Source organism: Macrotis lagotis, chromosome 1 (genome assembly GCF_037893015.1).
Source record: "Macrotis lagotis isolate mMagLag1 chromosome 1, bilby.v1.9.chrom.fasta, whole genome shotgun sequence".
NCBI classification, from domain to species: Eukaryota; Metazoa; Chordata; class Mammalia; order Peramelemorphia; family Peramelidae; genus Macrotis; species Macrotis lagotis.
Window position 1 is genome coordinate 878,860,692 of NC_133658.1, and position 16,213 is coordinate 878,876,904.

Consider the following 16,213-nt stretch of genomic DNA (forward strand, 5'->3'; position numbering starts at 1 on the left):
TCCTCATCTGTAAAATGAGTTGGAGAAGCAAATTGCAAACCACTCCAGTATCTTTGCCAGAAAAATTCCGAATGGGGTCACAGAAACAGACATGCCTGAAAATGACTCAACAATAGTAACAATCAAAAGGAAAGTCACCTTACAGGAAAGATGCAACAGAAGGAGAGTGGTAGAAGGGAACTGGGAAAATCCTTGTTCAAAAGGTGAGATCTGAGTTGTGTCTTAAAAGAAGTCAAGAGTCAGATGAAAGGATGAAAAACATTCAAAGAGCAAAAATGGGGAACAGGCAGAAAAAAGACAAAATCAAGAATGTCTGTGCAAGGAATGGCAGGAGATCATTACTGCTGAATCATTCAATCAATATTGTGCTAAGCATTGTGCTAATGATTGCAGTTACAAAAAGAGGGGCACCATGAATAAAGCACTGACCTTGGATTCTGGAGGACCTGAGTTCAAGTGTGGCCTTAGACAACACTTAGCTGTGGGACCTTGGACAAATTACGTAACACCGTTGCCTTGAAAAAAGCAAACAAAAAAAAGAGCCAAAATACCATCCCTGCCCTAAGAATCTAACAGTCTAATGGGGAAGACAACAGGCAAACAAAACTGTATACAGGATAAATAGAAAACAATTAATAGAGGTAAGGTACTGGGATCAAGAGCTGGGAAAGGTATCCTATAGAAGGAGGAATTTAGGTTGAGGCTTAAGTCGAAAGCTGAAGAAGAAAAGCATTCCAGGAAAGGGGGACAGCCAGAACAAATGCCCAGACCTGAGAGATGGAGTATTCTGTTTGTGGAACAGTGAAGAGGCTAATGTCACTGGATTAAAAAGCACCTATTGGAGAGAAAGGGATGAGAAGACTGGAAAGGTAGGAGGTCATGAAGGAGGTAGGAGGCTATGTTATGAAGGACTCTGAATGCCAGGCTGAATATGTTGTGCTTTATATTCAAGCTAAGAGAGAAAGAGAGAACTTTAACATGGCCAGATGGACATTTAGGAAGATCATTTTGGCACCTATTTGAGGATACCCTGGCATAGAGAGAGTTTTGAAGTAGGGAGACCATTCAGCAAGCTATTGTTATAGTTCAGGCATGAGGTGATGAGAGCATGTACCAAGGTGATGACAAAATCAGAGGAGAGAGAAGCTTATACAACAGGTGCTATGAAGGTAAAATTTTATAGGAATTGACGACAATTTGGATGGAGTGGGGGGAAGGTAAGAATCAGGTAAGAAGATTTGAGAATGACACTTAAGTTTCAGGCTAGTTTATTGGGAGGTTAATGGTGCCCTCAATAATAGTAGGGAAACTTGAAATGGAGATGATCTTATGGAAAAGAGAATGAGTTCAGTTTTGGACATGTTGGGTTTAAGATATTTGTAAGATATTCATTTCAAGATCTCTAATAGGCACTTGAAGATGTAAGAATTAGAGTCAAGAAAGATTAGGACTAGGTAAACCGGTTTTAGAAATAAATGAATCCATTGAAGCTGATGAGATAACCAAGTACACGATTATATAGGGAAAACAATATCGAACCTTGGAGAATGCCCATGATTAGCAAGTGTGGTCAGCAAAGGGGACAGAGAAGGATAGGTCAAACAGGAAAGAGAAAAACCAAGAGAGAGTAATGTCCCAAAGAGAAAAGAGGGTACCAAGAAGAAAAGAGTGATCATAATATCATAATATCAGATTCTTGATAATATATATTTGTTGTAAGGAAATATTTTATTGAGGAGTGGAAGAGATCAGTGAGAAATGTCATTTTGTTTTGTAAAAGAGCAAACAAAACATTTTTAAAAAGAAGAAAAAGTAAAAGCCTATTGATGTTTGTCCCTCATTCTTGAAGAAGACGACCATGACATCAGGAACGTGCTGCCATGACTGGATTTGAGTGGAGGGAGGGAGGGTCTGTTCTAAGTAATTTTTCTCCTCCAGAGTCATCTGGGTCCAAATATGAATCAGATTGACTGGAGATGACCCTGGATGTAAGGTAATCAGGGTTAAGTGTCTTGTCCAAAGTAACATAAGTATCAAGTGTCTGAAGTCAGATTTGATAGCAGGTTCTCCTAACTTCAGGGCTGATGTTCTATCTGTTGCACCACCTAACCTAGTAATTGGAAAATGGAGGAATCAATCCTGACACAGAAACGCACTAGAATAATATTGTACCAAAAGAAATGTGAATGTAAATAATTCAGAGAGACTTGGGAAAATTGTATAAACTGATGAAAAATGAAAGGACTTAAAGAACCAGGAAAACACTATACAAGATGACCACAAGAATGCAAAGAAAAACAACATGGGAAGACTTTGGAATTCTAATCAATGGTGACTTCAGACTGCTTTTGGTCAAATGTGTCTCCTTATTCTTGGCAGAAATATGCTAGAATAGCTTTCCTTGATTTTATTTATTTATTATAAGGCAGGATTCTATTAGAGGAAGTCATGGAGAAGCAATGGTAATGTTAAAAAACCCTCCATAAAACATTGTAAGTTGTCTATTTTATCTTTTATGATCATACTCTCTAACTTGTATACTTAAGAATTTTTCTCTTCTAGTCATATTTATACAAGATACTTGCTTCTATCATTTTCTTTCTTTTAAAAATCAGGTGATCTTTTAAATTTTATATTAGATTGCATATTTATTTGGACTATTTTATAGTAAATGCTGTGAGATGTTGGTCTAATCTCAATGTCTATCAAACTGCTGGAAATGGCAACTTCCCTTGCAGTTTGTGTCAATGAGAAAATTCTAACCTAGCAGCTGTCCTTTATTTTTTCAAGCACAAAGCTACTGTATTATTTTGTTGGTGGGTCTAGCTCTAGCCCATCATTTCTTTTTCTTAAAACACTGTGCACTTAGTCCAGTGTCTAACAAATTGGCAAATGTTTCATGCTTGCTTGGTTCTTCAACTAACCAGAATAAAGTAGTTTTGATGATTATCGATTCATAGTATAATCCAAGATCTAGTGTCACCCTATACTTTATTTTTTATTATTGCCCTTGAGATTCTTAATCTTTTGGAATCATTTTGACTGGTTCCATAAAGCAATCAGTTTTAATTTGAATTCCACTAAATCTGCAAATTAACTTAGGAAGTTTCATCAAGTTATTTCATCAACATTGTTCAAACATGAGCAATAGTCATTTCTCCAATTATTAGTCTGACTTTCTTTTTGTAAAGAATGTTTCATAATCTTATTCATGTAAGCTCTGACTATAATTGTGGATTAACTCATGATATTTGATCTATTTTATAGTTATTTTATACAGAATTTCTTTTTCTATCTCCTCCTACTGGGTTTTGTTAAATCAGATATATATATATATATATATATATATATATATATATATATACTATATAGAAATATATAGAAAGGTTAATGATTTATGTGGATCTGTACTATATCTTGCTACTTTACTGACTTTCTAATTGTTTGAACTATTTTTCCATTGAATTATTCGGGTCTTCTAAGCAAATAAATATATAGTCTATGAATGGTGATACTTTCGTTTGCATTTTTTGAATTTCAATTTATTTTTCTTGGATGAACTATTATAGTCTGATGAAATCTTATTTAAAAATGTTTCAATGGATTTTTCTTAATGATATTAGTCTATAGGTTTCCTCCTATGCGTATTCTTCCATGGTTTAGGTAATTAGACTATATTTGTCATAAAAGGGTACACTTCTCCTCAATTTTAGAGAATAATTTGCACAGTATGAGTATACATTGTTCTTTAAAAGTTTGATAGAATTCTTCTTTGAATCATTCAAGACCAGGATTTTTTATTCACTGTTTCCCTTATAATTATACTCAATTTATGTTTCCTATTGTATTGTTCCTCCACAAATTCTATTAAAGTCTAAATTTGCTTCCTCTGCTATCTCTCTCTACCTTTGAAATCTATGACCTCTGCTATCAACACCCTCTTTAGCATCAAGGCTAGCTCTCCTTTTAAAATTGAGAATGCATTTCTGCTGTGAAACAATATAGTGTTCAACCTCTAAAATAATTTCAAGTCTGGAGACTTGGCAAAGCGACTTTATACAGTCTGTTTAGGTCCTGAGGGGGAAAAATATACTACAGGGAATTGTTTCGTCTGAAAAATGAGTAGCTCAATTACTACTTTGAAACAGGGAGGAAAAAATCTCAGAAGAATAGAGTTCTGGGTATTGTAACTAATTGGGGTCTGTTCCTAACATCCTTGTCTACTCACCACCTTCACAGTCTGCATTTCACCCTAGAGAATAAATAAATTCATTTGTCTGACCCCATTCCCCAGCAAGGGCAGACTTTAGTTCCACAAGGAAATTATAAAAATAGTCCTCAAATTCTTATATGGTGATTCTTCTCCCATCTCTATCCCCACAGGACTCTGCTTTTTGACATTGGCATCTGTTACCACCCTTGCAGCATTCTTCTCCAAAGGACAGTTGGCATTGCCCAATGTCAAGGAAATTTACATTGTGACCTCTAGTAAAGATAGAAAATAAACTGCTGACTGACCTTTCAGGATAGAGGGGACTGACTTCTACAATCCCAGAATCTGTAGACTAGGAGATGTTGAACCACTGTTCCCTAGGAGCAAGTCATTTGGAGCTCACCAGAATTTTCAAAATGCTCATGGTCTAACTAGCTTTGACTCAAAAAAGAATCAGAATTTTGAAATGAGCTAGAGGTTTATCTCTCCAAATCCCCAGAATCTGAAACGGTCTCTAGAATTATCTTTCTTTCTTTCTCTCTTTCTTTTTATTTTTGGTAGAATTATCTTTCAAGGCAAGTTCCTTGAATGTTCCCAGGCTCCCAGGACATGGTGGGTAGACTGTGGTGACTATGTTCTAGAGAATGAAACCTGATGAGTCCTTAAAGCACAGAAGCTTTACTCCTGACGGTTCTGTAGGATGTGTTTCAGGGGAGAAGTTTCAAGTTTTGAATATACTTACTATATGCTAATGTGGAAATTCACCATCTTGGAAGCTCAGTGGTATTTCAAATAAGCTTTATTTACCCCCTCTCCCATCATTAATTTTAGGGAAAAAAAGGGTGGATTGGCAGAGTTCTATAGAGACATATGATGTATATTGTTGTTATTTATATAAATATGGAATCTCATAACAGGAATAATGGAACAGGAATCCTCCTAAAACAGAAGTTCTTAATCTAGGTTTAAGACTCCAATGAAATCTATCCATTGGATAGATTTCAGGGAGGCATCTGTGAACTTGGATGGGAAACAATGAATCATTATTTTCCCTAATTTGTGTGACCTTAGAAAAGTCATTGCCTAAAAATAAATGAAAAGAAAGAAGTATAATTTTCTGAATTTTATTTTATACAATAAAAATGTAATTCTAAAAGGTGATGGACAGGCTGCCAAAGGGGATCTATGATGATTAAAAAGGTTAAGAAATCATACTCTTAGAAGTCTTTTAAAAGTAGTTATTTTCAATCTTCTTAAATACTGCAGATAGAGGAGACTCCTCCTGAAGTAGACCATTTCACTTTTGGACAGCTCCAAATTGTTAGAAATTTTTATATCAAGCCTAAATCTGTCTCTGCCACTTCCCCACATTGTTCCTAGTTCTGCCATCTGTTAGGAGGAAGGGAGACGGAGAAGAAAAGAAGGAAGAAAGGATGACATATTCGGACATATTTTAGGAACTGTGGCTCTAGGGATCCAAGTGTCAGATCTGAACTTATGAAGGTAAGTCTTTCTGATTACAAATTCAGAGCTCTATCTTCTGAAGCATGTAGCTGCCTGGAGTCAGGAGAACCTGAGTTCAAATTCAACCTAAGATTACTAACTAGTTGTGGGACTTTGGGCAAGTCACTTCACCCTATTTTCCTTATTGTTTCATCTGGAAGATGAACTGAAGATGGAAATGGCATACTACGCCAGTATCTTTGTCAACAATTTCCCAGATGGGGTGATGAAGAGTTAAACTCAGCTGAAAACAAATCACCATCAACAATAGCAATGACAACTACAACCATTGGTCAAACTAGCCATACTGAGATTCCCAAGCTTAAGCTCCTTTCCTTGCTTACCATTTCTGTATTATCATCTATTGAAATAGTAGCTGTTTGAAGTAGGGACTTTGTCGTTGTAACCCAGTGGAGTAGTAGCTCTAGAATAAACTTACTTAGGATCCAGGGAAACCTGGGTTCAAGTTCCACCATTGAAAGGTGCTAGTTATGTGACCCTTGAAAGGTAACTAAACCACTAATTGTCTTAGGAAACTAAGAGCATAAGGTTTAGAAAAGGAAAAGACCTGCATTGGCAGATGCAATGTACTCAACAGGGAGTTCCTTTATATCAATGCAATTACAGATTCAGTCCCTACCTGTATTCACAAAATCTAAAAACTAGACACAATAAATACCCATTCATTCATTCATTTTTCCAAGTCTTCTCTCTTTCAGCCTAAATATTCCCAGTTCTTGAAGTCAGTCCTTTTGCAATAGGAACTTAAGGCCCTTTGTCATGCTGATTGTCCTTCTCTGAGTCTTCCCTGGGTCATCCTCATTCTTTCAGAATTCACAAACTTCCCCACATGGTCTCTGAACCATCATTGTCTTGGCTAAGGATGTTTGGCCACAATTTCCTTCTGTCCCCTCCTCCACATATTCTCCATCTGCCAAAATTGTTTCTTAACCAGCTGGTCAGGTTAGGGCCCAGCAACATATATCATTCTGACTGGCCCCGTTGCTCAATCAGCTAGAGGGCTTCCAGCAAGGTGGTACAGTGAATAGACAGTCAGAGCTGGAAATAACAAAGGGCGTCTAGCTGGTGTGGTGGATAGATTCATAGATTGGGAGTCAGAAAGATCTGAGCTTAAATCCTACTTCAGACAATGTGACTTTTTTTTTGGCAAAGCAATGGGATTAAGTGACTTGCTCAAGGTCACACAGCTAGGTAATTATTAAGTATTTGAGGTTTGATTTGAACTCAGGTCATCCTGACTCCAGGGCCAGTGCTCTATCTACTGCACCACCTAGCTGCCCCTAGACTGTGTGACTCTTGTTCAGTCATTTAACCACTGTCCTCATGTGTAAAATGGAGTCAATAAATAGTAAAATTATTATTATGAAATGAATAACAAAACCCAGTCCAAAACCCAAAAAGCGTTGCTAAGAAGATCAAATGAGATTACACTTGTAAAGTACTTTGCAGACCTCAATACATTATATAAATGCTTCTTGTTTTCGTTGTTGTTATTAATTGTTATTGCTATTTCAGCTGCTCCTGACCAGGATGGAGACTCAAAATCAAGGTGCTCTTGGCTGTAGCTGAGCTTCAAGTCTCTGGGCTGGGGCTGGGGCTGTGGTGGACTCTATTTCCTAACAAAGACATTCAGACCTGAGAGGCAGCAAGAAATCCAATCATTCTCCCTGCTTGTGGCTGCCTCCCGTTGCTCAGTTAACATGGCCATGAGCCATTCTTCCCCCTTCTAAATAATGGCAAAGGATAGCATCTTGAGATTCATTCTGCCTTATTTCTAAGTTGCTAAGTCAGATGGCTACCATTCACCTTCTAGGTGACTCAATTTATCTGCAGAGAAAGCCACCCCTCCATGTTTCTACTAGTAAAATACTTGTGCTCTTCCTAACTACTTTCATCTTTTGGATTCTATGTCACAGCAGAGTAGGTCAGGAAAAGATTTTTTAAAAACTGGTTTTTGGACTGGGAAGCTCACACAACATTTCAGTTTTAAAGCCTCAGTTTTTAATAAGGTCTGTGAATTCATTGCTATAAAGAATTCTCAGTGAGGAATCCTCCTCATCCAGAGAAGATTAACATCTGTTTTATAACTAAGGGTCTAGGGGAAAGTCTCAAGGAAAGAGAGATTATGAGGCATTTGTGCAGAATCAGTCAGGATGGAGTTGAAGCAGGATTTGAACCCAGAACTTTCTGACTCTACCACTATTTCTCTATCTATTATTTCACACTGCCCCGCTAATGAGGAAGAGAAGGATCTTGATCAATAGAAGCATAATCCTGTGTCTTCAGTCAACCAACTTGATTAAAAGAAATAGGGATGGAGGACAGAAGTTGGGGGGGGGGGTGATATGTACTCCTAGAAAATAACATTTAAAAATATTCTATAAACTTAATACTTATCAACAATGTAAACAATCCAGTCTCTTTATCTGTTATTTCCACCTATAGAATACAAGCTCACTGAGGATTAGGTTTTTTTTATCCTCAGTTAGAGACAAAGAGAGTAGCCATGGACACTAAGTAGATGATATAAACAGAAGGTGTCCAAGAAGGGTCTTGGACACAGAAAGATCTCTTTTTGTTTGTTTGTTTGTTTTTAGTTTTCACAAGGCAATGGGGTTAAGTGGCTTTCCCAAGGCCACACAACTAGGTAGTTATTAAGTGTCTGAGGCCGGATTTGAACTCAGGTACTCCTGACTCCAGGGCCAGTGCTCTATCCACTGTGCCACCTAGCTGCCCCTAAGATCTAACTCTTGAGTCCTATTTTCCATTCACTAGGTCACGTTGCCTCTCAAGCTTGAATCACAGTAGCCAAAGAAAGACTTGTTGAGTGGTTGATGATGGGACAGAGTCCATGAAGTAGAATCACCAGCTCAAAAAGGGATGATTTGGCTTACGACTCACTGTATACTATATTTATGCATCTATTGTATATGTGCATATATATATATATATCATATCTATTTGTATGTATATGCACATATGTCTAATGTTTGCATAATACAAGAATATCATAGTACATATTATGTATAAATATAAATAGATCCTTCACAGAATAGTTTATATTTGTCTACATATATAAACACATAGGCACATTGACATGTATATATTTATCTGCATGGTTTTTCAGTCATGTCTGACTCTTCATGACCCCATTTAGGATTTTCTTGGCAAAGATCCTGATGTAGTTTTCCATTTGCTTCTTTAAGTCATTTTATAGTTGAGAAAACTGAGTCAAGCAGTGGTAAGATTCTTGCCCAGGATCACACAGGTCTTGGAGTCAGGAGAACTAGAGTTCAAATCCAACTTCAGACACAATTTACTGGCTGTGTGACCCTGGGTAAGTCATTTAACCCTGATTACCTCACATCCAGGGCCATCTCTAGTCATCCCAATTCATGTCTGGTCATTGATCCCAGTTGTCTCTGGAGGAAAAAGTGAGACTGGTGACAACACAGTTCTACCCCCCCTCCCCCAAATCCAATTCACTTGCTTGTCATGGCATCACCTCCCTGATGTCATGTCTTCTTCAAGGATGAAGGACAAAACATCACATATATACATGTAATATTCTCTAATCTACAGCCTCTCCTAGCTCAGATATACATACTCACACACATGCATAATTGGTCAACTAATTTTAGAGCAGAGAAAACTTAAACATAATTCAGTCCAACCCAACTCGTCATTTTACAAAGGAAGAATCTGAGGACCAGAAAAAGATTTGTTCAGGTTGTTCAGGTTCCCCACCTAGACCATAAATGCGAGGGCTAAGATTTGAACCAGGGTCTTCTGCCTTCTTTGTCAGTGCTCACAAAAGCCTATAATTGCAAAAGAGGAAGCTTGCTCTGGAGGGGTTTCCACATCAGCACACTAGTCACAATGAAAACTGAAAGTTAGGGTAGGCCTCTACACAGAAGCCATTTAGTTGGACCAAGAGCTCCTTAATTGGGACCCAGGGACTGCTTGTGTAAACTGCCAATGTGAGTTATTAGCTTCCAAGTACACCACCAGTTCAGCAAACTCTCTTGAGAGTGTTGGACTTAAACAATTTGTGTGTCTGCAGAAGAAACAAAGAGAAGGGGAGGAGGGTTACAAATTGGCCTGAAAAACCTCTGGCCATCTTGAAAGGACTTGGAACAAAAGATGTGTCCCATCCCCCTCCTTCCTCTCCCTTCTCCCCCCCCCCATTCCTTCCCTTCCCCACCCCCACCTCCAGTACCCCTATTAACCAGTCTTGGAGCTGAATACATTTGTTGTCTGTAATTTGGGCTTCAATCTTGGCCTTGTCATATGTACCAAGGTCACATGTGACTTTGGACAAATTACTGCTCTGTAAAATCAGGGAGCTAATGACCTCCAAGTCACTCCCTTATTCTTCCTCAGTGTCACTAAAGAAATGGGAATTTTGTTGTTGTGCAGTCATTTTTTTCCAGCCCTTAGTGAAAAACCTGACAGAAGGGGCATATAGATTCAAATCTTATCTTAGAGAGTTCTGAGTCCTGTGACCTTTGGTAGTCACTTAGTTTCTTTCTTTTTCTTTCTTTCTTTCTTTCTTTCTTTCTTTCTTTCTTTCTTTCTTTCTTTCTTTCTTTCATTCTTTCGGTCTTTGCAAGGCAATGGGGTTAAGTGACTTACACAAGGTTGCACAGCTAAGTATTAAGGATAGATTTGAACTCAGGTCCCCCTGATTCCAAGGTAGAAGCTCTAGTCACTGGGCAACAGAGCTTCCCTACTCTTAATTCTTTCAAATTCAGTGTCTTCATCTATAAAATGAAGGATTTGAACACAATGGCCCTAAAATCCCTTCTCCTTCTAAATCTGAGATCCTTATAAGAGAAGCCCTAAAATAGAGAAGACACTCCATAGGGGCCATGACACTTTGAGAGAAGAGAACCAATGAAACCATCAGGTATTTTTATGTTTTCAATAGATTTGATAAAGAGAATATAAGAAAGTTTTTAAAAAAATTTTTTTAAATATCTTAAACAATAAAGAGGTTGTAGGGAAGGACAAATTTAGATTCCAGATGTAGAAGAGATCTGAGAGAGCACCTAGTCCAATTCCTTCATTGTACTGGTGTGGAAATTGAGGCCAGCAAGGTTAAATGACTTTTTCAAAGTCATGTAGGTGGTAAGTTACCAAGCAGTTAGAGCACCAGCCCGGGAGTCGGGAAGATCTGAGTTCAAATCCAACCTCGGATACTTACTAAGCTGTGAGACTAGTCACTTAACCTTCATTGCCTCACATCCAGGGCCATCTTCAGTCATCCTGATCCATATCTGGCTATTGGACTTGGATGACTCCAAGGAGGAAGTGAGACTGGTGACTTAGCACAGGTGCCCCCTGCCCCCCACTCAAATCCAATTTATGTGCTTGTCATGGTATCACCTCTCTGATTCTTTCAGTTGTATCCAACTCTTTGTGACTTCATTTGGGATTTTCTTGTGAGATATTCTTCAGTGGTTTACCATTCCCTTCTCCAGTTCCTTTTACAGATGAGGAAACTGAGGCAAATAGGAATAAGTGACTTGCTCAGGGTCACCCAGTTGGTAAGTTTCTGAGGGCAGATTTGAACTCAGGAAGAGGAGTCTTCTGACTTCAGACCTAGAGCTGTATGTGCACTCTGGCATCCCCTAGCTGAGCTTCCTTACTGAACTTGAAGCAGTAGACAAAAGGAGAGCAGCTTTCCAACTTCAGACAATGAAACATTCTCCTTTAAAAGGGCAGTAGTAATTAGCAATGTGTAAACCTCCATTCTGTCACATTTACATGGAAACCAACATTCTGCCAGAGGCGATGTTTCATTGCTCAGAAGCAAACACACTCACATAGGCAAGAACAACAAAAGTCTAAAGTAGATAATATTTTAGTGAATATTTAGTAGATAATATTTTGTTTTCTGTGTCCCTGCTTCTTTCTTCTTCTCTCCCCCCCTCAAAAAAAAAATGAAAAACACTGAACCAGACAAAGCAAAACAAGCCTTGGTCATTCCATATGGGAGAACTACATTTGAGATCAGTAGGAGTTTGACTTCTGATGGGAATGCAAGAATAAATTACTAATGATTTACATATTTTGGTTTTTACCCAAAAGTTCTTAGCAAAATTTGATCTAATTGAAATCAGAAAATATTAAACATCTCCTTTGTACTAGGCTCTGAGCTAGGTCAGGGTTAGGAAGATGAAAATAAAATTATGCTGCCTTCAAGGGGTCTGCATTGGGGGGGGGGGGTGGAGTTCACTCAGATGAGTAAATACAAAATAAATAATAATAGTAGTTTTACTAGTAACTGGCATTTACACATGCTAACTTTAAAGTTAACAACGCACTTTACAAAGATCTCATTTAATCAGCAATTCTATAAGGGAAGTATTATTATTCCTATTTTACAGATGAGGAAATTGAGACTGAAAGTTTAAATGATTTATCTAGTAACATTCAGCCAGTAGGGCAACTGGGTGTCACAGTGCACAGTCCTAGAATCAGGAAGACTCATATTTGTGAATTTAAATCTGGCCTTGGACAAGTCATTTCATCCTATTTGCCTCAGTTTCCTCTTCTGTAAAATGAACTGGAGAACACAATAGTAAATCACTACATCATCTTTGCCAAGAAAACCCCACATGGTTTCATGAAGAGTTGGATATAATTTTTGGTTTTATTTTTTTTCAAAACAATAGGGTCAAGTGACCAAGGTCACATGCTAAGTAAGTATTAAATGTTTGAGGCCACATTTGAACTTAGTCCTCCTGCTTCCAGGGCCAGTGCTCTCACCACTGTGCCACCTAACTGCCTCAAAGTTGGATATAATTAAAAAACTGAACAAAAACAACAAATTCAGCTACTAAGCGTTTGAAATAGGATTTGAATGCAAGTCTTTCTGTCTCTGAGTCTAGCACTCTATCCACTATTCCATTTAGATGCCTTTTTATAATATCAGGAGAGAATGAATAATTAGGGGAAATCAGAAAAGGTCTTATATCCAAGATGACGCTTGAGTTGAGCCTTTAAGGAAATTCAATATTCTAAAGAGTTGAATTATGACGAGGACATAGGAGCAGCCCACATAAAGAGGCAGGGGTGGGAGGTATAATTATAAATGAAAGAACTAATTGTCCAGTTTGACCGGAGCAAAGGAGGAAGAAAAGGAATGGACATTTATTAAGCACCTTCTGGGTGCCAAGCTGTATAAATGTTATCTCATTTGATTCTCTCGATAACCCTGGCAAGTAGATGCTATTATATTAACTTCATTTGCATAAGAGGAAACTGAGGCAGGTGGATGTTAAGTGATTTTCCTAAGCTCCTACAGGCTAGATTCAAACTCAAACCTTCCTGACTTCAGTTCACCATTCTATTTGTTGCATGCATCTAGTTACAAAGTAGGAACAGAGTATGTTAGGGGAATGATATGCAACCAGTCTGGGAAAAGGAGTTTTGCTTTGGTTTTGTTTGTTTGTTTGTTTTTTAGAAAGTATTGAGAAAGAAAAAAAAGCATGAGGTTATCCCCTAAAGTTCAGTTTTAGATTTACTGGAAATATTTATTTTCAAGGTATTTCTTTCTATTCCTTTGGCAGAAAGGAGGAAAGGAGAGGAGGGGAGGGGAAGGGAAGGGAGGGGAGGGGAGAGGAGGGGAGAGAGAGGCAGAGGCAGAAAGACAGACGGACAGAAAGACAGAGCCAGAGAGTCAGAGCCAGAGAGAGAAAAATTGAGAGGGAAGGGGGGGGTGGAGAGAGAGGGAGACAGAGAGACAGAGAGACAGAGAGACAGAGAGAGCTATTTTTCTCACTTTTTATCTTTGCATCCCCTATGTGAGTGTATTTTCAGTAAATTCCCAGTGAGTGAGCACTTCAAACAAGGTAGTCATGAGATAAGTATATACACACAAATATATGTCTATAGGTACACATATATATTATAGATAGATGATAGATGGATAGATATGTTGTAAGATAATGGGAGAATGGAGAGTGTGTTTCATGAAGGAGTGGGAGAATAAAGACTATGCATGAAAATTTATTTCTGATTATCTGTCATTTAGTAAACAGATCACTCCACTGGTATTTTCTGAAGCATCAAAATGTCCATTTTGGTGATTTCTACAAATCATTTTTCCAGGACTTCTCAACTTTAGTCCTATTATGAGCTTTGGATTTAAGCTGTATTGTTAATTATATTCCTAGATAAATTGGGCTACACTTTCTTATTCTCTCAATTCATCATTAGCACATCTGTCCTGGGGAAGGATCAAGCATCAGTTAATATTGAACAGCAGGAAACAGCAATTGGAAAATTCACAAATTAAAGTTTTGTTTATATGTCATTTTTAAAAGGAATATGGTTTGTATTTACATCATTAGTAGCCAAAAGTTAATAAAATCTGCTACAGTTGACCCAAGTGTGTTTGATTATTCTCAATGTGTCTGACTATTCTCAGCAGGGATCTTCAGTTAGAATTGTTTCTGTACTGTATTCAGAGCATCCTTCATTAAAATCTTCCACTGGTTCCTTACTGGGATGGGGGCTGAGTGCTTGAATGATATGCCTTTGGTGGGAGGAGTAAGGCACATTCACTAAGGAAGGAAATAAAATGAACAGTTTAAGAAACTGATCCATCTCGCATGGAATGATTGAATTGGAGAGATATAAGGGACTTTAGCAACTCTCAGGAACAACTCATACATGAACAACATCTTCACTGAAACATATGTGACAAATGATCATCCAGTCTCTGCTTGGGTTAGGGTTAGATTCAATGGGGTCTGACTATTCCAATAGCAACTTACTTGGTCTCCTTGCCTCAGCAGATTTTTAGTAAATAGACCGCACTGGTCTTAGAATGAAGAATCAAGCTTCAGTCTTCTCAGGCACTTATTAACCATATGACCCTGGATGAATCATTTGACTTAATGTCTTCTCTCTTAGATGATGGAGTTCAAATCAATGTCCTTCAAATATCTTCTATCTAAACATGTGATCCTAAGATGCCTTTCCATGTCATTCTGTACCCTGCTACCAAACAACTTTTTTCTAAAACTGAATTGTGATTGTTTACCCTCCCTCCCACTATAAACTCCAGGAGTTCCCTATTACCTCTAGGATTTAAAAAAAACTCCTCTATTTAAGATTTAAATCTCTTTACAACCAGTTCTCTTCCTGTTTTCCAGGTCTACTCTTTGCTTTGCCCTGCAGCCATGCTCAACTGCTTACCTTTCTGCCCACTAGAGTTTGTTCATTGGCCATCCACCATGATTGGAAGGTCCCTCTTCCTTTCTGTCTTATGTCTCCTTCTAGATATAGATCATGTACCATCTTCTCCAAAACATCTGTCCTAATATCTGTTCACTCCCCCTAGCCATTAAATCTGGGATATACCAAAATATAATGAGCTTCCTCCAAAAGGAATTCATTCTTTCTTCAGTAGAAATCTTGAGGCAAAAGGACTCAACTTTTATATTGGGCAGAGAATTCTTTTTTTCAGTTACCATTTGGACTAGATCATCCCTGATGTTCCTTCCAACTTTGAGGTCTTGAGTTTTTTAAGCTGGGAAAGGATCATGATTTGCATGGATGGAGAACCCACACAAGCAAAGCTCATACATAGGTCCTCATTGTACCAAAACCATATATTCTCATATATATTATCAGTCTTGCATATTGGGATATAAATAAAATCACAATTCACTAGTTTGATAATTGTGTTACTGTCAAAAAATTGGCAGGAAAGGATCTCTATTCTGAGTTTGAATTTAAGATCTTGATCACCCATAAGGGACTGATAACCTGATCCCTATATGTTATGCTAAAGTCAGTCTTTAACTTTTATAGTGGTAACATGCCTAGAAAATAGAGAGAAAGCAAAAAAAACGCAAATATCAATACATTGAAACTATGGGAAATTGGGGGCTTTGGTTCTAGTGACCATCAAAAAGTATAATCTTTCACTAGAAGTTTTTGAAAATATACTTTATTGCATATAATTATATATAACAAAAGATTAGTTTTGATAGTACATACTTTTTCCTAACATAGTAATCATGAAATAACTCTAAAAATACAGTAAAAAAAATAAAATTGGTAACATGCACAACAATTTTTCTCTCTAGTCATTCCCTAGAATTCCATGACCTTTCGTGCTAATATCTCAATATAAAAAACATAGATTTTAAATAATCTTTGCTTTTCGTAACATGAAATCTACAGCACCATAAGTGCTATACAGCAAATAAAATTACTTTTTAATTTGAATCTTACCTTCCATTGTCAGATGGTGATTTGAAAGCATTATATGATATATTATATTACCATAAACCTCTCCACCTTGGTTACCCTTTGAAAATCAAGGGAGAGATTGCTGAGACTTTAGTCCCTGCTGTTCCTTCTACAATTTTCATTCCTCGCTTTCCCAGTTTTGTAAATGATGTCTCTGGAGGGGAATGCTTTCCTCCCTATAGGAATCAAATTAGATAATTTTAT